Here is a 22,968-nt window from a genome sequence, read left to right on the forward strand (position 1 = left end):
ATGCTTGCTTGCTTCAAAGACACTGTAGGGGAAGGTGCTTAAGATACCTTTTTGCTGCCAAATTAACTGACATTTGAGTGATATTTCTTGACCTCACAAGACCAGAAATAAGCCTGAATAAGTATGTTCAGCTGACCATAAATGTTTGTAAGCAGTCTCATTTAAATAATTATACAAGCATGAATGTCTCAGACATGAGTAATACATTATTTGCATTTGGTGAGAGTAATGAGCCTAAGCAGTTATCTTATGCTTAGTTAATTTGATGCCTGCATGGTTCTACATGTGCATACGTATGCATTCAGGACAAGTAACCCTGACAACAGTTGTAGATGGTGTAAAGACAGACAGCAGTAATGCCTTTATTGTAAAATGTGAGCTGTGTAAGGCTGTGTACTTCAACTTTCTGTAACAGGCACTTATGCTAGATGGCTATCCTTCCTCACTCCCCACACTGGAATCAGAGAACTTGCATATTTTTGAATAAACCAGTGGTACATCTATATAGCCTGCACTTGAGGAATGTAATGATGCCACAATAATAGGGTCAGGTCCAGACAGGAGTGTTGCGATTTAAATGTAGAGCAGCCTTACCTTCAACCAAGGAAAACTTACATAGATAATTTTCAGGAATGGCTGGTAAAGTTCTAGAATGCAAACTGCTTTGTAGATAGGCAACTATGGATTTACACAGCAGGCAACTTGTTAGCCTAATCCATTTCTATAAATAAAACAATGCCTAGGCCGACAAGGGAAACTCAGTGAATGTAGTGCATCTGAATTTCAGTACAGTGCTAAACACACCCTTCTGTGTGGAGTCTGCATGTCCTCCCTGCGATCAACTGAACTTTAAAAAGACATGCAGGTAGGTGCATGAGTGTGTGTGTGTATATGCCTTCTCTGAAGGTTGGGTGCTGGGCTGGCAACTCGACAACATAAAAATCCACTGCCAGTCATAAGCAGACCAGTGATCCGCTGTTGTGACCCCTAACCGTGAAAAGCTGAAAGACTAAATACAGAATTCATAAGAAAATCCTATGGATGCTAAACAAAAGAGATGTAATACAGATCGGTGTAATAGGCAGAAAATGATTGCAACCATAACAGTTAATGAATGGAGTGTGTTAACAAAAGGTTAAGTGGACCTCCTAGTCAGCATAGTTGTGTCAGAAATTCCATTAAGTTCAGAGAATAATGTCAAGCTGGAATGGTGTATAATGATATGGAAACTAGCGATCATTAAAAATGCTAGACTAGGAATATTAGCACACTAGACGAATACAGTACGTGTGTTGTATACGAAATAAGTGCTTTCTGATTTAGGCAGGTCCATACAACCATTTGTAAGGGGAACCCCAAACTAGCTCTTAAGAGAGCAGGACGGTTAAAGGGGTATCTGTATGAATGATATTCCTATAAATGCAGGTTGCAGAAAATGTCAGTGACTGATAATGCTAAAAATACACTAATAGTAAATATTGGTAATATTAAATTAAATCAGATGTCACAAAGTCATACTTACTAAGACCCAACAAATGTAACACCTTGCCAGTCTACAACTATGTTGGAAACACTTTGGTCTTATCCAAGACTGACTTAATAAATTCAGCACTGCCAGTCTAAACACAGTCAATATAATTAGTGGTAAATGGCCCTGGCATTAGTTACTAAAACAATAGTCTGAACAGACATAGACAAACTATCCTCCACAAATAATTGCCTCAATTCCTCCCTAACCAAGCTAGTAGAACACTGTACCCCACTCAGATACATTTTCCCTGTTCTATTCTTGGTAAAATAAGGGAAGGGAAATAAGGAAACTTTTAGACATAGTGTCTTGTTATGTGCCTGTTTTATATGGCTGCATAAAATCCCTGTACCTTCCTCCCCAACAGACTGGCTGAACTGAGACTGGACTGAAGTCTGATGTGGAGGAAGGTACAGGGATTTTATGCAGTGACTTTATTACTGCAGTCTTCTAAATGGTAAGAATTATTCTGAGTGTTAGGGATAAGTTGAATATGTAGTGAATGGGTGGGGGAGATAAGATAGTAAAAGGAAGCAGCCATATAAAACAGGCACATCACAAGACACTATGTACATATAAACAACTGTGTTTATACAGTGTAGTGAAAAAGCACAGTGCAATGTCCAATCAAGCAGAGTGTAATGTGCAATATACACATTAGTTTCTAAAGTGGGTCGATCTTCAGTGAATCTTGAGAGAGAAGAGACTCACAAAGGAGACAGGTTAGGTGATATGTCCTGTGTTAAGCTAGAGCATTTGGCTTGAATAAACAATGCTTTTGAGCTGCATTCTGAATTTGGAATAAGTGTCAATTTCCTTAATGTTGATGTGGAGAGCTTGCCTAAGAGTAGATTCCTGAGAGAAGAAAGCATGTGCAGTGCAGTGGAGATTTGTTCTAGAGGTAATGAGAGTAGGTGTGGCTTATGAGTAGTGTCTGTTGTTGTATGTGGAGTTTTTTTTCATGATGTCTAGCCGCAAGGGGAGTAAATGTATGAAGCTAGAGTAGTTTTAGAATTGAGATTCTACAAGTAGAGTAGATCTTTGTTTTATGGTAGCTGTTTGGCTTTTTCGCTGGTGATAGTGATGCTCACTGAGAAGCAAGTTTGTAATGAATCTGCAGAAGCTGTTATAGTCTGGAGTGCAGCAGTGTTTTTCTTGGAGGCAGAGGCAAAAATTGAGAGCCCATATTCAAGTTGAGAAAGGAGAATTAATTTTCCAATGGCTGCTCTGGCTACTTGTGATAAAAAAGGGGAGATTGTTTTGGCCCAGAAGAGGAGGGAGTTTATTTTGGCTCTTAGTTTATCTATGTGCTCATATCCATTCATCTATCTAATCTATCTATGTATCTATCATCTATTAATATATATTTATAGCTTTATAACTATATTCAGCTACACATCCCCCTCTCCAAACATCAGTGTTGCTTTTGGATAGGCAGAAATGTGATGACAGCTATCTTGGATTTACTCTGATGATATCCTAATTAATATGGGCAAATAATGTTAATGCGGCTATTATAGTAGTCCTCACTAGGGCATTCAGACTGGTTGACCATAATCTGCTCTACATGATGACTGTAGAACCAGGAATCCACTTCTCAGGAGCCAACTACTGTTTTGCTGATGGTGAGAGAAGGATTAGAGGGGCATTGACTCCTAGCCTTCTTACAGACTTCCATTTCCCGTAGAGCCTGTGAACAGCTTTAAAATAGTGCTACTGTTTTGCTCCCGGTGAGAGAAGGAGAAGAAGAACATTGATTTCTAGCTGATATAGCTCATTAACAACTCATAACTTTAATACTCTGTGCTAACTGCAAGGCTGTTATTAGCCTGGCAGGTCCCACTGAGTATCATATATAAAGTTACGGAGTACACAATTGCTGAGCTGAAAAACAATGACATGAGTAACCTACAACCCTGGACCCAACCTAATTTGGATTTGTAAAAGGTAGGTCATACCTGCTAAATATAATCAACCTATTTAAAGGGGGGGGGGGTCACTGAAATCCTTTATGAGGGTGTGACAGTCTATACTGCTTATCGTTACCTTGCCAGGCCCTTTGACACCATTCCACATGCTGGTATCATGGATAAACTCTCCCAATTTAACAGAAAAACATATGTAATCTGCTGGATAAACAACTGCTTTCTGACAAAACCCACACTCTTATGGTAGGGGGCACCACCTCTAACCAGAGGAGTGCCACCTGCTGGATTCCACAGGGCTGTCTGTTATGCATCTACTTCTTAGAAGTAAAGGCAAATGTCAAGGGACTTTAGCTAACTAAGTTTGCCAGTGACTACAAAATGTGTGCCGTTGTCAGGACCCTCTCAGATGCTCAGATACTCTAGTAGACCCTGGACCATATCTGAGCCTAGTATGTCAGTCATGAGCTTGCCTTAAATGACAAAAATGCAGTATATTTACATTTGTGAAAGACATCACCTTTACATTTTCCACATTGCTGGTACTCCTCTCAAAACATATAGGTATCTGATTCTTGGGTACCTGCATCGACATTGATCTGTCTTTCAATCACCATTTCTTGGTTGTGCTTGCGATTGGCAAGTCATTCTACATTGCTCAGCTGATCTGTAGAGGTAACTCTTCTAGGTCCTAGACAGTAATTGTCCCCTGTGTATTAAGCCTATCCTTGAATACAGTGCTCCACTTTGAATTTTACCTCCTCAAAGTACTTTAACCAGCTCAAAATTTCCCAAAAGTTTCTGACTAAGATGATTTCTGGACTACACCAAGCTTCTCTGAAATACTAAAGCCTGATTCTGCTACTACATCTCATATAGAATCCCAAAGTTGATCTTTATTTAGCCTTTTGACCATGGAAACTACCGGCCCTTTTTGACTTCCTCCATCTTTGCTGAACCAATGGTCTATTTAACACTCACTGCCAAAGACTTTAACCTCCATTACAAGATCTACAACACCTGCTTACACAATAGTTTCATAAGGCAGTGAATTCCCTGCCTTTGGAATAAACTCCTTGGACATGTTAAGCAACTTAATTCCCTATTAATTTTCAAAATCAGACCTGTTGATTTAATGGAATGTAAATTTCATAAATGGAGTATGTGAAAGCAGTCTTTTCACCATACTGTCTGTACCAATGGGTATCACATCAAAACATCTTGGTGGCCATGCAGCCATAAGCTTACCAGAAATCTTTAAAACCTTGAAGAAAGATAACCACTTAGTCTGGCCAAGAAACATAGGTCTTAGTTATCTTTTAATCAAGAAACAACTAGGCAGTTTCTGCTAATGTGTCAATAAACACTGCCCTCCATTTTTTACATTGGCTCCTCCATAACTTTATGCTAAGAAGCATTAACTGTAAAGACATGACTAGTGAATTTGGGTTTGTGACATTTGCTGTAGTTGCCTCTGTTAGGATGGGGTGGTAAAACCATAGGAATGCTGTTCAGAAAAACTCAAAAAAGAAGAAAATAAAGTAGAAGGTTCAGAAGAATTTTTGTTTGTTCCAGAAAGGTTTAATATGATTTTTCTGCTTCAGAAAGTTGACAGTGAACTATCTACATATAGAGCACTTCAGTATAATATGCTGTTTTCCTAAACAGTACATTCTTGTGTTATTCTTGTCTTGGGAAGGAATCTTTCTCTTCAAAACACTCAGTTAGAAATGATGAGCAGAAACTGCCTTTAAATATCTTCTCACGCTTTTGAAGTGAAAAGTTCAAGAACTACCAGAAGTCAACCTAGGGCCATTTTCTTTTAGCAGCCTTGGAAATTTTACTTGCGAGTTGGTTCTATGGTTTTGCCAGATATCATTCTACAATAATGGAGGAGGAAACTTCTGGTACCAGATCTTATGCTTTTAAAGTTATGTTGTCTGTTTTAGAGAATAAGTGTAATAAAAAGAATTCTAAATGTTTTTAGTCTTCATTATTTCCTTTCTGACACTTAAACTATATGGTGGGTTAAGGGACCAGGAAAAAAATTGGGGGACAAAGAGGGAATCCAGAATTAGGACACCACATGGATTGCTCATGAATGATTAATTTGTCACCTTGATTTGCTATAATGAGACACAGACCAGCTCAGCATCATGATTATTAACTAAATTAACAAAAATAAATAAATAAATGAATGAATAAAACTGTTGTGATATGAAACTCTGAACCTTGTGGTTGCTTGAGAGTACACCTTTAGTGACAACTGCTTACAAGCTACAGAAATTCAGTATCCACACCACTTCTCACCAATATGTCATGCTCACCACTGCCACCAATATGTGATATCCCCAGGCTGGGCCATTAATCAAGGACCCTGAATCCTCACCACTGACACTGGAGAGGGGATGTTCATTTGGAATACAAATGGATGCACTCAGTATTTCCAGATGCAGACCTCTCTGCGTCAAGCACAATTTCCCATAAGAGCACTCAGGGAACATGCTTAGCCCTGGGCCTGGTTCCTCTCTATATCTATCCAGACCACCAATAAGATTCTCCACTGGCACAGCTTAGAGTTGAGTCCTTAGCTTGGTTTCCAAGCTAAGTCCTCCCATGCCTTCTCTGTGAAACCAGTGGATGTTAAGTTGTCTATCTCGCCTTCATTCTTGCTGGATGGGTTCGGAGCCGACCTCGGCTCCGACTCGGCCACTCTAAAAGCTCGAGAGTTGGTTCCACCGGCTCGAGGCTCCCCTTATATCCCACAATGCTAGGCGTGAGTTACCTCAGATCTCGTTTGCCGCTACAGCGATCGAGGTGTTGGTTTTCTACCGGCTTCTTGGTAAGTGACTTTCTAGTTAAGTCAGTGAATTTAAACCCCTTTAATTTTAAATTTAATAGTTTTTTCCCTTAGTATAGTGGAATTCCTTCCCCTTTTCTCTTTGAAATCCCGTTTTTTTCCCACAAGAACTTAAGTTCTTCCTCGGGCCTTCAGGCCTTCTCCCACCATTCCCTATAGTGGTAGTGTGTGTGTGTTAATTCTTTTAATAAAACTAGATAGTTGTTTAATTTTTAATTTAAAATAAGACAGGGTGTAATCAGTGTGTTTGACTGTGTGTGTGTGATTACACTTTCTAAATGTCTAAAGAATCAAAGGTCTCAGGCTTCAAGAAGTGTGATGCGTGCTGTCAGAAAATGTCTCTGACAGACGGTCACACTTCTTGTGTCTACTGCCTGGGACCTTTGCACCTGCAGGACTCCTGTGCTGTTTGCCATGGCTTCAGCCCCAGAGTCCTGCAGGAAAGAAAAAATAAACTGATCTTGAGAGGTTTACTCAAGCCTGAGGATTCCCTTTCTGCTTCGGGAAAACCCTCTAAGGCTCCTAGGTCCTCGGCTCCAGCTCCTGAGTCGAGGCCTAAAGCTTCGAAACCTCCTTCTACATCGGCTCCGGCTGGAGCCGATGAGACTCAGTCTGCAGTTAGGTCCTCGGCTCCAGCTACTGAGTCGAGGCCTAAAGCTTCCAAACCTCCTTTTACATCGGCTCCGGCTGGAGCCGATGAGTCTCAGACTGCAGTTTCTGTGGTTTCCTCGGCTCCGGCTGGAGCCGAGGTATTGGAAATTCCTGTGTCGGCACCGACAAAACCTTCGGAGCCGACATCTAGAAAGAGGTCCAGGTCACCTTCCCTTGGCTCCGTTCATTCGGCTCCAGGCTCTCCCTTGCTGTCTGAACGGAGCCATAGGTCTCACTCCTCTAGGTCATCGAGGCTTTCGGACCATGACCTTCAGAGGGTAGTGAGTCGACTTCTTAAGTCCGAGGCACTGGCCCAAATGCTTCAGAGCCCGACTCATCAGTCGATGCCTGCGCCTGTCCATCAATATGTTCCTCCTCCGACTCCGTTGAGCTCGGAGCTGGGGCATTTCGGAACCGAGACTGTGGTAGTGTCGGAGCCGATACAGATGTCTTCGGCTCCGTCGTCGGCTCCGATTTCTTCTTATGAGGAATCTTGGCGCTGGACTTCCCTCGTCGGCTCCGAGGGGGTGAGTGGCATCGGACCCTTGTCCGACCCGGCTCTTCCTCTCGGAGCTTCGGCGCTGGTGAGTTCAGCTCCGACATCGGCCTCGGAGCCATCACTGTCGGTGCCGAGGGAGGTTCTCAGCTTCTCGGAGCGGGGACCTCTGGCTCTGCCTGACAGGGGTGCGTTCGAGGTCATGCGGAGTGTGTTAGAGCCTGGCTCTACTCTACAGTCGGCTCCGTCCGCCCCTCCCTCTACGGTGCCTCAGGTCAAGTCGACTCACTCCCTCATCCCGGACCGCAGAGAGCCAGCTCCTCAGGAACCCCTGTGGGGATCTCATCCTCTTCGAGGCCTCTCCTGATTTGGCAGAAGAGCCCCCTCGGAAGAGAAAGTGTAAGAGGAAACACATTGACTCACCTGAGTCCGTCACCTCTGACACAGATTTAGAGGATTCGAGGGTTCCCCGTTCCCCTTCTGAAGATGTCTCTTTGCAGACATTCTAGAAATCCTCAAACAGAGGGGAAATTGGCCAGCCCTCAACCCTTCGGAGGATGAATCTGTGTACCTTGAGGCGTTTGGCTCTCGTCCTTCCACCTCCTGGGTGTCTACCCCCTTTCCCCCCCTCATCCAGGTGGTAGCTAAAAGGCTTGGACGGCTCCTGATTCAGTGGACCCCACTCCCAGGAGACCCTCAAAATTCATAACGGCACCAGCAGACAAACAGTTCTTGACAAAAGGAGTTTCTGTGGATGCTATGGTGGTTGCTGCTGCCACTAAGAAGGAACTAGCTGATCCTTCAGTACCTGTCCATCCACCTAACAAGGAATCTAGGTCCATGGACAGGTACGGGAAGCGGATGTTTTCATCAGCGACATTTGCTATCGTTAAGCTGAACTACCTATGCCATTTTACTCGTCTTCAAAGAGACTTGATCAAAGAAGCGAGTGACATGTTGAAGGATCCTACAGCTGCGGGTTTTCAGGATAAGATGAACACTCAGCTGGCTACCCTGAACTCCATAGCCAACTCCTCCATGCGCCTCCTTTCTTATGCGGCTGATGGAGCGAGCAGGGCCGCTGGGACAGGCGTGGCTTTACGTAGGCATGCCTGGATGCGGTTATGCAATTTTGCGGACCCCTTTAAGACGTCTTTCACTAATTCCCCATTCAATGGATCATCTCTCTTTGGTCCTCAAGTGAAAGAAACCTTGACGAGGTGCGAGACTGATGGCAAGACTCTTTCTGCCGTCGGAGTCCGTTTTTCTACTCCTTCTAGGCCTTACCCCAAAGGCCAGAAAAGTGGGAAAATGTGGTTCCGTAAACAATCTCAAGGGACTTCGCCTGACGCACAGAGTCGGTTCCCGCCAGAGGCAGAGGCGGGAATAACAATGGTAGACGTCGCCCTCTCGGGCAGGGTCCGCAGAACCAGGGCAATCAAGAACCCTTCTCTGATAAGCCCTTTCAGCATCCCTGAGGTGTTGCCCGACTGCCCATCTTCGGAGGCAGTCGGGGGAAGATTGTCACTGTACCCAGAAGCCTGGCTATCCCTGACTCAAGACAAATGGGTACAGTCCATCATTTCCGAAGGCTATTCCATTCCCTTTCTTCGCATTCCAAACCAATCTCAAAAATCCCTTCCAGATGTTCCACCCGCTCAAAGGGATATAGCAGCTTTGGAAATTTCAAAGCTGCTTGCAAAAAGAGCAATTCAGCCAGTTCCAGCAGACCAGAAAGGATCCGGAATCTACTCAAGGTTCTTTTTAGTTCCAAAGAAAACAAGGGACTGGAGACCAATATTGGATCTCAGTATCTTGAACAGGTCAGTCAAGAAAACAAGATTTCGGATGGTCACGCTGCAGTCCATCCTTCCCCTATTGGGAAAAGGAAACTGGATGTGCTCTATAGACCTTCAGGATGCGTACTATCACATAAAAATGAACAGACGCTCCAGAAGATTCCTCCGCTTCAGGCTGGGAACCAGTCATTTTCAATTCAGGGCCCTGCCCTTTGGTCTCACCACTGCCCCCGGGTGTTTACCAAATGCATGGCAGTGGTAGCTTCTCATCTGAGACGACAAGGATTCCAGGTGTTTCCATATTTGGACGACTGGCTCCTCACAGCTCCCACCAAGCATCTTCTTCTAGTGGCCAGAAATTACACCTTTCGCATTTGTCAAAAGTTAGGCATTTCAATAAATTGCGAAAAGTCTGTTTTGTCGCCTTGTCGTACTATTACTTTCATAGGCGCAAATCTAGACACAGTCAACATGTCTGCGAGACTAACAGATCAAAGAATTACAGACATACACAAACTGGTCTCACTCCTCTTCAACAACAACAGAATCAAAGCCAGATTAGTTCTGAAAGTGTTGGGAATTATGGCGGCTGCCATACCTTTGCTTCCACTAGCCAGATTCCACATGAGAATCCTTCAATGGATGCTCTTTGCACAATGGTCATACCAGCAACTTCCAATGTCCCACACCATTATGATTACGCAGGCATGCAGAAATCATCTCTTGTGGTGGATGTCTTCCCCTCAGCTCTTATTGGGAAGACCCTTTGTTCCTCCCCCTCCGGTTGCTACTCTGACAACGGACGCCTCCCTGATCGGGTGGGGGGGGCATTATCAGGGCAGAACTGTCCAGGGCACTTGGCAACCAGACGAATGCCACTTGCACATAAATGTTCTAGAGATGAGAGCAGTGCTTTTAGCGTTGCAAGCCCTTCAAGACTCTCTTCCCTTGGGAACGATAGCAATCCAGACAGACAACATGTCTGTAGTGTGGTATATCAACAAACAAGGCGGAACCAGGTCTTATCCCCTATGTCGAGAAGCACTCAGACTGTGGCAATGGGCGATTTCTTCTCAGCGGTTTCTGATAGCAACGCACATCCCCGGGAAGTCCAATCAAATCGCGGACAAGTTGAGCAGAGCTATCCTCATGCCTCACGAGTGGTCTCTGAAAGACTCTGTTGTGAGAGAAATATTTCTCAAGTGGGGCCAGCCTTGCTGCGACCTTTTTGCTACTCCCCAAAACAGCAAGTGCAAAGATTATTTCACCCTATTCCCGTTACCAGGCCAACCCAGCAGAGACGCTCTAGTCCAAGTTTGGCCCCGGGGACTTCTGTATGCATTTCCTCCCTTCCCATTAATCTCTCAAGTGATACAGAAAGCTATCGCTCAGAAGGCCTCATTGATCCTCATTGCTCCGTACTGGCCTCGACAGGTTTGGTTCCCCTTTCTACGTCATTTTCTGTTGGAGCGACCTTGGCATCTGGACCTAGTTCCAGATCTTTTGATCCATCAATCGGGTCAGTTTCATCGCTCCCTTCCCTCTCTGAACCTCACTGCTTGGTTTCTCCAATTCCAACCTTAGCCAGGCTTCCTCAATTATCTCACTCCGTTCGAGATATTTTGATAGCTTCCCATAAATCTTCCACTCGAAAGATTTATTTGAGTAAGTGGAAACGTTTCACATATTGGACACAAGGAAGGAACATAGATCCCTTCACTGCCCCCATTCAAATGATCCTTGATTTTCTGGCTGAACTTTTCCATGCAGGTTCATCTCCTTCTACTCTTAAAGTTCAATTGGCAGCTATTTCTAACTTTCATGTTGGTATTTCAGAGTCTGCCATCATGTCCCACAAGCTTTGCAAAGCCTTTCTGAAAGGAGTTTTTCTACTTAGACCTCCTATAAGAAATCCTCCTCCTCCTTGGGACCTAAATTTAGTTCTTAGTTCTTTGATTCTTCCCCCTTTCGAACCTGCAGCCTCCTGTTCTTTAAAATTGCTATCATGGAAGACTCTCTTTCTGGTGGCTGTTACTTCAGCTAGAAGAGTTTCAGAGCTTCATGCACTCAGCTGTCGACCTCCTTATCTGTTGTTCCATAAAGACAGGGTATCCCTACGAACCAACCCGTCTTTTTTGCCTAAGGTAGCTTCAACGTCTAACCTAAATCAATGCATTGACCTCCTGTGTTTTTCCAGAGTATTCCAATAGATCTGAACAGAAATTACACTGGCTAGATGTTCATCGTCAGTTAAGGTACTACTTGGATAGAACAAACCAATTCAGAAAATCTGACCAGCTGTTTGTCTCCTATGCAGAAGGCAGAAAGGGACTTTCAGTTTCAAAGGTATCATTATCCAGATGGCTAACATCTCTGATTTCCCTTGTGTATGAAATTAGACACCAAAAGCTGCCTAATAAACCTAAAGCACATTCCACCAGAGCTTTAGCTACTTCTATAGCTTTCCAAGACAGACTGCCTATTGACACCATTTGTGCAGTGGCTACTTGGTCTACTCCTCACACTTTCATTTCTCATTATAAGTTGGATTTAGCTTCTAGGCATAGAGCTAACTTTGGTTCCACTGTTCTCAGGAGTCTGTTCCGTTAGGCCACCCGGGACTAGGTGCTAGGGACGCGGTCCCATCCAGCAAGAATGAAGGCGAGATAGACAACTTAACATATAGAAGTTATGTTCTTACCATAACGTTCCATGTTAGTTGTCTTCTTCTCGCCTTCTTCTTGCGTCCCACCCTCCTTCCCCCTGGCCTGGACAGACCTAGAGGAGTTGTGATTGTGACCTCTCTTTCTACCACCTCTTATTTAGGTATATGCTGCTCTGCATATTTCCTGGATCAGGATATAGGTCACCCTTCCTTTCTTCCTGTTTTTAGAGGTGGACTTGTTTATATATTTTTTTTTATTTCTATTATAAGCTGGGGTTAGCTTACAAACGAGATCTGAGGTAACTCACGCCTAGCATTGTGGGATATAAGGGGAGCCTCGAGCCAGTGGAACCAACTCTCGAGCTTTTAGAGTGGCCGAGTCGGAGCCGAGGTCGGCTCCGAACCCATCCAGCAAGAAGAAGGCGAGAAGAAGACAACTAACATGGAACGTTATGGTAAGAACATAACTTCTATTTTGTGTCCCTGTTCCAAGCAGCTGACACACACGATCTTTAAGATTTGGTTTTCACGCACACACACACACACACACACACACACACACACACACACACACACACACACACACGCACACACACAGGCACACACACACACACACATACACACACACACACACACACACACACACACACACACACACACACACACACACACACACACACACACACACACACACACACCTGAGAAAGTATAAGGTAGCTATCACTGCCACCAGAAGGCTTGCCAGCTACTTTAAGGATCTTACAAGGGTACCTAATTATACTGGGTGAACTTAATATTAATACAAATGGTAATGTTTACCCACCAGCAAGCAGCAAGGCTTTCAGGAGTGGCAGAGTTATCACCAAATAAATATGTGCAAATACACTCAAAACTTTCTAAAAAGGACCTGCCACAATGAAAATTTAAATATATTTAATAATAAATAAAAGAACAAGAAAATACTAAATATCTCTTTACGGTAAATGCCAGAGTTTCAGTCACAGGGAATATTAAGCATAATACCGATGGAAAGTTTCACACAATTATCAAAAAACGGTATTTAGGTAGTCTCACTATCTATTCCTGATTAATCTAAAGAGAATTACTGTTCCCTAGTTAAGTTAATCACTGAATAGAGCATGGCAAGTTAATGTGGGTGAGTGGTCCTTGTTGTCAGATCCAAGACAGAATACAGAATGCCAAGAACAATTTCCTACTAATATTTAAATATTATTTCAGAGTTGATTACACAATGACATCACATCTGGTCTTCTGACTCTGTTTCCCATGCTATCACCAACACTGGACGCTGACAGGATTTTAGCATCGTTGTGTTACCATGCACACAGATAGAGCTTTGCTCAGATCTCCTGGAAGTCATAAAACTGTAAAACACTTCCCTTCTTCCTAGGAGCTACAAGCTATTCTCTAGCACAGACATTGCATCTCTGGTTCTATTCAAAACTGTGGAATAGTATATTTATGGCGTAACCCATAAAGTAATTTAATTTCAAGAATATTTTGCAAAATCAGGTGGATTAAGATTAACCTCTTCACTTCCAGTATATGTTGTTACAATGTATACTTTTAAACAGTTACAGTAATGCATGTACATTTCTTTTCCTTCCGCCAGGGCACACTGTTAATACATTTTAACACAAGCAAACCTCAGGAATACGTTTTCAACATAAGCATCTGTGCAAATCAGTTTGATATACAAACGACATATAATTATTTACAAAATTCCAGCTAGCTGTGCTGGCATATGTTACAAATCCATTGTCCTATTTCACCTGGCATGGCTGGCAGTACCTCCTATTGTCACACCTGTATTTGAATTTTATTGATATTATAAGAGCATGCTGTTCATGTCAGACCTTTCAGTCTCAGCCAGGAAGACACTGCCCTTCTGAATTTTTTGCCTCTCAAAGTGTAGCATTCCCCACACTAATATCCATAGCCTTGACCCTTGTCCTCTTTTTCATTAGCTTCATGGGGCACCGATCAAAAAGCGAACAAGCTAAGGCTTGGTGGCACATCAGTGATAACTGGTACTTCAGCTTATTTAATAAAGATGTAGTACTACTCTGCCACCATTTTGTACCCATGCCCCTTAACCAGTGGTGGCTGGTGACTTCATATTGAAGGGGGGCTGCAGGAGACAGCTAAATGGGTGGGGCCAATGAGAAGGGGTGTAACCAACTAGAAAGGAGAAGAGCTATGCTCAAAACCACAAAAACTGGAACTTTAATTAAATATGCTGCCCTGGGTGCCAACCCGTCATTATGAGAGTCCAGTCAAGACAAAATGAAGTGTAGAAGAAAAAAAAAATTTCAATGCATTGGCTGCATGACAGCTTACTTAATATCTAGATGGAAACAAAAAGGTTGTGAGGCATGAACAAATAAATTACTTTTAAAATACATTACTGGAATGCCAGTCAAAATCAAGTACAAGAAAAACAAGCAGCACTCATCTCAAACCACTTCTCCTTGCACTGCAATTCTAATTATATTTTATATTTAGCTTTATAAAAAGTACCAAGTAACATGCTGAAAGTAGCAATGATATCCCACACTTGTAAAAATGTTTCTTATCCAAAAAAGACCTGCTGCTTGACAACTATCTACTTGTTTCATTGGGAAAACATGATCAAAGTAAAAAATGAACAGCAAACAAGAAACAAGCTCAAGATAAATTGCTTAAAGGATTACTGCACAGGTTGTGGACCACACATGACAGATTGGCATTCTGTTTAGTTTATGGGTAAAGCCTGCAAAGATGACTGCAAGGCTCCAACAATGGTAAAGAGCTTCTGAAAGTACTGTAATCCTGTCCTTTATTACAAATACTGTCATATGCATTTCAATTCCAAAGGCTTATACATTATCTAGTTATGCAAGTATTCTCTGCATGGCAAAAACAAAAAGGCTTTCAGTGTTGATAATTCTTTAACAGTAAGCTTACTTGCATCTTAAAATCTCAGACAAGGTTACCTGATGGTCATGAAATCATTGCTACTTAAATATAGAGCAACAGACACTTTCTGAATAATAAGCATAATCAACAGTATAAAAATATGACAGAAAACCAGAACATTCTGCAAAATCAAGCAAGACAGATGAAAAGCCAATGTAGTACTTGTGTCTACCTTGGATGGGAGGGGGGATACTCTGCACACTTACACTGCATAACTGCTCCTTGCACACTGCATAACTGCTCCTTGCCTTACTTGGACACATCCGACATGCGGGAGTGGGGTGCAACAAGTATGTCACGATTTGAAATGTCTCTGGCTGACTGCAAAGGCCCTGACACATTTATCTCAACAATGGAGCAAAAAATCTGGGCAAAGTCATGGCCACAATTAAGGACAATATTTAAATATTGTTCTTATAAACTTTCTAACAGAATAGTAGGTCTTGCATTAGTATGAATTTTCTGAAGGGTATGAAATCTGACATTGAAATGTCTGTCATTATTTTCTTACTTCAGTCTTTAATGATTTGCCACTAATTTTCCAGAAAACCACAATGTTATGAAAAATGGACCAAAAATGTGATGCAAAAAATAAAAGGGGGGACACTTTTTAATATTAGCACTGTTAGCTTGTGCAGCTGACAAAATAAACAAATCTACATGCATTTCTGAAATAAAAGTAATCTATAACTCTGATTATCATGTTTTCTTCCAAAATCGACATTTTAGATTAGAGAGAGAGCAACATTTTGAGCCAAAATCAGGGACAGTTGAGAGGTTTGGATATGCCCAATTCTGTAAAGCATTTTGCATGTACCTCTCAACCTGTTAATGCAGGAATTTGGACAAGGCCAAATATATTGGGGGAACATACAAACAGTACTAAAAATTGCTCTTGTATAAACTTAGTTGATAGAACAGGTCTTGCTTTAGCATGCATTTTTCTGAAGGTTATGAAGTCTGAAACTCAATCTTCTTCTGGCTTTTCCCAGTTAGGGGTCGCCACAGCAGATCATCTGTCCTCGCATGATTGGCAGTGGAGGTTTACAGTGTCGAGTTGCCAGCCTGGCGCCCAACCTTCCACAGAAGGCACACACATGCACACACTAACACCTAGGGCCACTTTAGAGTGTCCAATCCACCTACTGCATGTCTTTGGGATGAAACCAGAGCACTCAAAGGAAACCCACGCGACCACAGGAAGGACATGCAGACTCCGCACAGAAGGCACCCCAGCCGAGAATCGAACCGGAGAACCGCTTGCTGTGAGGTGGCAACGCTAACCGCTGCACCACCATGGCCGCCCAAAGTCTGTAACTCAATGTCTGTCATTATTTAATTACTTAATTCCTAAATGATTTGCCAGAAAACCACAAATTTTATGAGGAACAAACCAAAAAGAAGAAGCAAAAATCTATTCATTCTGTGAAAATCTGAACGGTTGAGTGGCATAGTTCAGTTGAGTTGGGTCTGTCTGAGTTTGCCATCCTTCCCTCTCACAAAATCATGGTCGAATGGAGCCACCCCCTGCAGCCATTCCAATGTCCCATTACTTGGCTATTTCGTCACATGTACAATAAATACTGCAATGTGCATACTGCTTTAATTCTACAATGATTTGGATTTCACTTGAAAGTTTTATTTTGTATTTTACAGCACAAACACTAAAACATCTGCTAAACAAAGCAATGCAGTCTCACAATGAAAATAGACTTAACAGTAAAACTCTGCCCTTGAAACTCACATTCATTAAAACAGCAGTGAAATCCACATTCAGAGAAAATACATTTGGGTAGTATAAAGATTAACTTTGGGTTGTTTTCAAATGATAGGCCCCTTGCACACAAAACATACATGTGTTGTGTGATACACCTTCCTGGATTATACTAAATTATATTCCTTGTATAATACAGTACAGTTATTAGAGGGTGTTTTAAATTTATTGTTTTGAACATTTTTCCAGTAAACAATGAAACAAAATGCATGCACCAATAATGACAAAACTGCCCAATTGAAAACATTTCCATCATAAAAAAGTCTACTCAAACTTATACAATCCACCAGTATCAGTAAATATGCACAATCTCTGCAGAAGTAACTCATCTAAATAATTCCACATTAAAGAGATATGTAACTAATGAAGAGGTTGCTGCTAGAAAACAACTTTATATGTCATGGTTTCATCTACAAATAAAGTGTATGTTGCCCCTGAGGAATACATTGCCTATATTACATTAAAAAATGATAAGCTAGTAATATTGCAATAGGAAATGGATGGTAAACTGATAACAGGTTCATAGTTAGTATCTTCGCCAAAGAGGACATTCTCAGTACGGCAGCATCCACCCCTTCTGGGAGTAGAACCCAGAGACTTCTGCATCAAAAGCAAGCACATAACCTGTTGTGCTATTAACAATGCAAGCAGACTCAGCATAAGCAGCACTAAACTTCTCTTCCCCTGCAGCTCTCATAAAAAGGGCTTAAACGAGCAAAACAAATATAATAAGGGCAAAAAAGGGCACATTAAGAAAAAAATAAAGCAAGGTGACTGCATGTCTTTTGGCAAAGTGCTATGTTTTGGCATGACTATGACTTCGTATTGTATTAAGGACATAACTAAAGTATCTCAAAGTGTGTAAAAGTGCTTACATTGTGTGCTTATTACTGTGCATGCATTTTGAAGAGTTTATTATATGCAAAGTGTAGCTAGTTCATGAAATACAGTCAAAGTATAGCCACTTCAGAAAGTTTCTTGTGCTGACTCTGTCTATTCGCAAAGTGCCACCATTACAGAGTGTTTCTTGCACTGTAAAGAGTTGCCTAGCAAGGTACGCCATTTTGGGGACATTTCAGTGTGCTGTGTGCAGTTATTCATAAAGTGCAATTACTTTGAAATGTTATTGAGTTTAGGGCAAGAGATGTCCAGTTTATTCACATCAGCCATTTATTGGAAATGCTTTTTAAAATGTTGATAAATGACTTTAACATTGCAAAAAAATTATATTACAAAAGTATTACAGTGCCTGAGAGTTTATTTCATTCTCATCGTAAAGTTGTTTGAGATGTTACTTAAAATTGTGATAAATGACTTTAGCAATGCAAAACGATATTACAAGAGTGTTAAAGTGCCCGAGAAGTTTATTTTGCAAAGTCCAGTTATTCAAAGGTACTACGAGTTTATCCATTAGCATAATTTCGAAAAGCCCAAAAGGTATAAATTTCAGAAGCACAAAGGCATTGGACAAAGTTACAAATACTGGCATACGTTTCTGTCATATATACATGTGTGTATGTTTGTGCTTATTTGCAAAACCTTTCTCTGGTATGTGTTAATATGGCAGATGGATTTTGAAAGCCCCTACCACTTGTATTTGATCAGAATATTGCAGAGAATTGGAGAATATTTGAGCAAGAGTACGATATTTTTATACAAGCAGTTTATATGGATAGAAATGCATACACCAAGGCATTCATTTTGCTAAACCCAGCTGGGTCAGAGGCCATAGAAAGAGAGAGTTCATTTGTGCATGCACCTGCAGTATATGAAGGAGAAGGTGAAAATTGTCATACTGTTGTACAGGCTGAATCAAGGGAAGGCCCCGATTGCTTGAAGCGCAAGTTCAGAGCAATGTGTAAGCTCCAGGAAAATATTACATTAGAGAGGCATTTGTTTTACACAAGCGGTCAGAAACCAGGGGAAATGTTTACATCTTATATATCTGATCTGAGAAACAGAGCTAAAATATGTCAGTTTGGTGACTTAAAAGATGATTTGATAAAGGAGAGGCTTGTATGTGGTATTAACAGTGCTGCTGTGAGAAAGATTTTACTTCATGACAATGATTTAACATTGATCAAAGCCATAGAGATTTGTCAATCCATTAGGTAACAGAAAAACACACAAGTAGGCTTGCGACTGACAAGAGCGTGGTTTCAGTTGGCTCCAGAGCAAATGTAGATAACATGCAATATGTGGCAAACAAAAGCAGGACCATGCACGTGGCAACTACGGGGTTTCCAGGGAAGACACATAGCTTTCCAGCAAATTCTAAAAATGGAGCTTGCTCCAGCTCAATGCATTACAAGCATGAATCTGCAAAACCCAAGTCTAGCTTTATTGTTAACTGTAGCAATTGTACTGCAAATCATGTCTAAAAAGAGTAGTGCTTAGCATTTGGTCAGCAATGTCACAAGTGTAAAAAATGGAACTATTTCCAAAAGTTTTGCAAATCAAGTAAGCCTCACACAGTTGTAAGGAAAGGTCACACAAAAAAAACAAGTTGATCAAGTAGAGCTGAAGCAGTCAGCTTTCTATGTAGATAGTGTATCAGTGCTTGAAGAAAGAGTTGATGAAGTGAATTTATTAACAAGGAGCGAAGTATTTTTTACTGTCCGGATTAATGGAAGATCCACAGAGCTTAAAGTAAACACTGGCTCAAAGTGTAATGTTATATATATATATCAGCAGACACATTTGCTAAAGTGAGAACTAACAAACAACTCATTATAGCCGGTAGTGCAAGACTTATTGCTTATGGAGGTGAAGAAATTCATACCGAAGGTTCAGGGATGCTTTTGTGTTATTTGGCCAAAAACTGCTACAACTTCTTATTTTATGTAATCCGAAGACCAGTGCAATCTTTACTGGGTTTCAAAGATAGTTACACAATGAATCTGCTTTCTTTTGCTAAAGAAGTTCATTGTGTAAGTGCATTTCCAAGTTCTAATTTTTCTGAACCATTTTCTCAGAGTATGCTGATGTTTTCGATGGTCAAACTTCTAGTTGTGTATTCCATGAAGTTAGACCCAGAGTTCACCAGTAGTCAGACCAGCAAGAAGAGTTCCTATAGCTATACAAGATAAAGTTAAGGCTCAGTTGGATAAAATGGTGCAGCAAGGTGTGATTTGTCCAGTCACAGAACCAACTGAATGGGTGTCATCCATGGTAGCAGCTCATAAAAAAGGCTCAGATGAAATCGGAATATGTATTGACCCAAGAGATCTGAATAAAGCATTAAAGAGACCATATTATCCGATGCGCAGTCAAAGAAGTTGCAGCTCTAATACTGAATGCCACTCTTTTCTGTCTTGGATGCAAAGAGTTCATTTTGGCAAGTGATGGTTGATCGCAAATCTTCATTTCTAACTTCTTTTGGCACTCCATTTGGCAGACACAGATTTCTAAGGATGCCATTTTGAATAAATTCTGCAAATGAAGTTATTCAGTGTGCAATGGGCAAATTTTTATGGGTTATCCTTGTGCCATAATAGTAGATGATTTATTGCTTGGAGGCAACGGTGAAGCAGAGCATGAAAGAAAGTTCAAGACCGAGCGCATGAAGTAAACATGAATCTCAATCCTCTGAAGTGCAAATTCAGACTTCCAGAAGTTACCTACATTGGTCATTTGTTCACAAATACAGGCTCGAGGCCAAACACGACCAAGCAAACAGCTATTCTTGAGATGTCAGTACCAGATAATGTACAAGCTGTATGTTTCCTGGGCATGGTCAACTATTTAGGTGAGTTTATATCAGACATCAGTGAGTTGACAGCACCTTTAAGAGAGCTAACATACAAAAATGTTGGATGGTCATGGTTGGAACAACATCAGAAAGCATTTGAAGACCTTAAGCAGAAAATTGCCACCCCACCTACATTAAGATACTATGATGTGAGCAAACCAGTTACTCTTTCCTGTGACGCTTCAAAATTTGGTCTTGGCGCAGTTATACTTCAAGAGGGCAGGCCATTAGCCTATGCATCTAAAACACTTACCCAAACTGAGATGCATTATGCCCAAATTGAGAAGGAGCTTTTGGCAATAGTATTTGCATGTTCAAAGTTTCATGATTATATCTATGGTTGAGCTATTCAGATTGAAACTGACCACCCGCCTCTAGTTACTACTCTAAAGAAGCATATGCATTGCACTCCAGCGAGATTACAAAGAATGATGCTCAAATTGCAAAAGTACAATTTCAAAATGGTTAACATGAAAGGCAAATTGCTCTATCTGGGTGAAACCGTATCCATATCACTCATAAATACCACAGAACAGCTTGACTTAGAGAATTTTGACTTTGATGTGATGTCAGTACATACTTTTTCTACCATTAGACTTGATGAGTTAAGATATCACACTCAAGACTGATGCAATTTTACAGAAGCTCAATCACTACATTAATGTTGTATGGCCGTCAAAGCATTCTAGTGTACAACCTGAAAAGCAAACCTATTTTCCTTACAGAGATTTTATTTATTTATGTATTTGTTTATTTAACATTTTGTTAACCGGGAAATTCTGACTTGGAACAAAGCCAATTTTTAGCGGAGGCCCAGGGAGAAATGCTCCAGGCACATGTCTTTGTAACGTGGGAGGAAACCGGCACACCCGGAGGAAACCCACACGAATGCAGGGAGGAAATGTAGACTCCACACAGAAGGCACCCCAGCTGAGAATCGAACCAGAGAACCTCTTGCTGTAAGGCGACAATGCTACAGCTGCACAACTGCGCCGTCCATGAGATGAATTGTTGATGGAAGATGGCGTTATTTTCAAAGGTCCTAAAATTGTTGTTCCTGCTTTCTTACAGCAAGAATATATTCAGATTTTGCATCGTGGTCACCCAGGATCCACATCCACTAAGAGAAGAGCGAGAGAATTAGTATTTTGGCCTTCATTGCCAAAAGACATTGATAAAGTACTTTATTCTTGTTTAGTATGCAATAGCACTAGACCACATTTGTAAAGAGAACTGCTTCAGCTAAGTCCAGTTCCTGAACTACCTTGGTCCACCGTTGCAGCTGATATCTTTGAGTGGAACAATCAACACTAATTGTTTTTGGTAGACTCTTATTTGAATTGGTTTGAGATTGATCTACTACCTAACCTAACATCCACTCCTGTTATTAGTAAGTTGAAACGTCATTTCTCACTTCATGGTAGTCTACACAAAGCTCTTTCTGACAATGGTACTCAATTCACTAGCCAGTTGTTTCAGAAATTTGCAAAAGAGTGGGACTTTGTACATGTCAGTAGTAGTCCTGAATATCCTCAGTTCAATGGTCTAGCTGAACGTGCAGTACAGAGTGCAAAGCAATTACTTGAAAGGTCAAAGTGTGACAATACTGATGTGTTCTTAAATTTGCTTAATCTCAGAAACATACCCCGTGATGATATTCTTGGCTCACCTGCTCAAAGACTGCTTTCCAGGCAAACTATAACTATGCTACCCATTACTTCCAGTTTACTGAAGCCTAAATCTAAAAACAATAAAACCATCAAGGCTCAATTGTTTAAGAAGCATAATATCCTGAAATCTAGTTACGACCGATCAAGCAGATTACTTTGTCTGTTGAGGGAAGGAGAGATGGTATGAATCCAGACAACAAAAGGTTTCAATTGAATAGGACAGATTACAGGTATCAGTGCCGTGCCAAGATCCTACCTGGTAGACTCCGAGGGTGTGGAGTATAGCAGGAACCACAGACAAGTTCTTCCTGTACCAGAATCATAATCACCATCACAGCATTGTTTCTGTTATGCAGATTTCAAATCTAAGAGTGAATTAGACACTGTTCCCATACCAGAATGTGTTCAGAATTCTGATTCCATTCCAGAAAATTTCCTGAACATTCCTCAGGTCAAACATTTTGCAGAGACTGTTCTATTTGCTAAATCTAATTCCCAGTTTTATGTCACATGATATGGATGAGTGTCAAAACCTAGTGTGACATATGCAGCAACATGGACTTGATTGTATATATATATATATATATATATATATATATATATATATATATATATATATATATATATATATATATATATGTGTGTGTGTGTGTGTGTGTGTGTATGTGTGTGTGTGTGTGTGTGTGTGTGTACTTAGTATTGTATAATACATGACAAAGAATTACTTGTGATTTCTGCATGCCTAATAGACTCATAGTGTTGTATGATCTATTTCTCAAAGAGGGAGGATGGAGATCAGAGTGCAAGTGACATGTGCTGTATCTTTAAGAAGCATGTCAAGGTTGTACGTGCATGTATAAATTACTTACA

The 22,968-nt window shown here is 41.2% G+C and overlaps 1 protein-coding gene across 1 annotated transcript in view; it reads left to right on the forward strand.

Moving 5' to 3' along the window:
• The window catches only part of DNAH6 (dynein axonemal heavy chain 6), a 5,071,261-nt gene that overhangs the window by 3,128,227 nt on the left and 1,920,066 nt on the right, over nucleotides 1-22,968 (forward strand). The gene's annotated exons all lie outside the window — the stretch shown is intronic.

The sequence above is a fragment of the Protopterus annectens genome, chromosome 17.part0 (genome assembly GCF_019279795.1).
Source record: "Protopterus annectens isolate FY-2018-M chromosome 17.part0, PAN1.0, whole genome shotgun sequence".
Classification (NCBI taxonomy): domain Eukaryota; kingdom Metazoa; phylum Chordata; order Ceratodontiformes; family Protopteridae; genus Protopterus; species Protopterus annectens.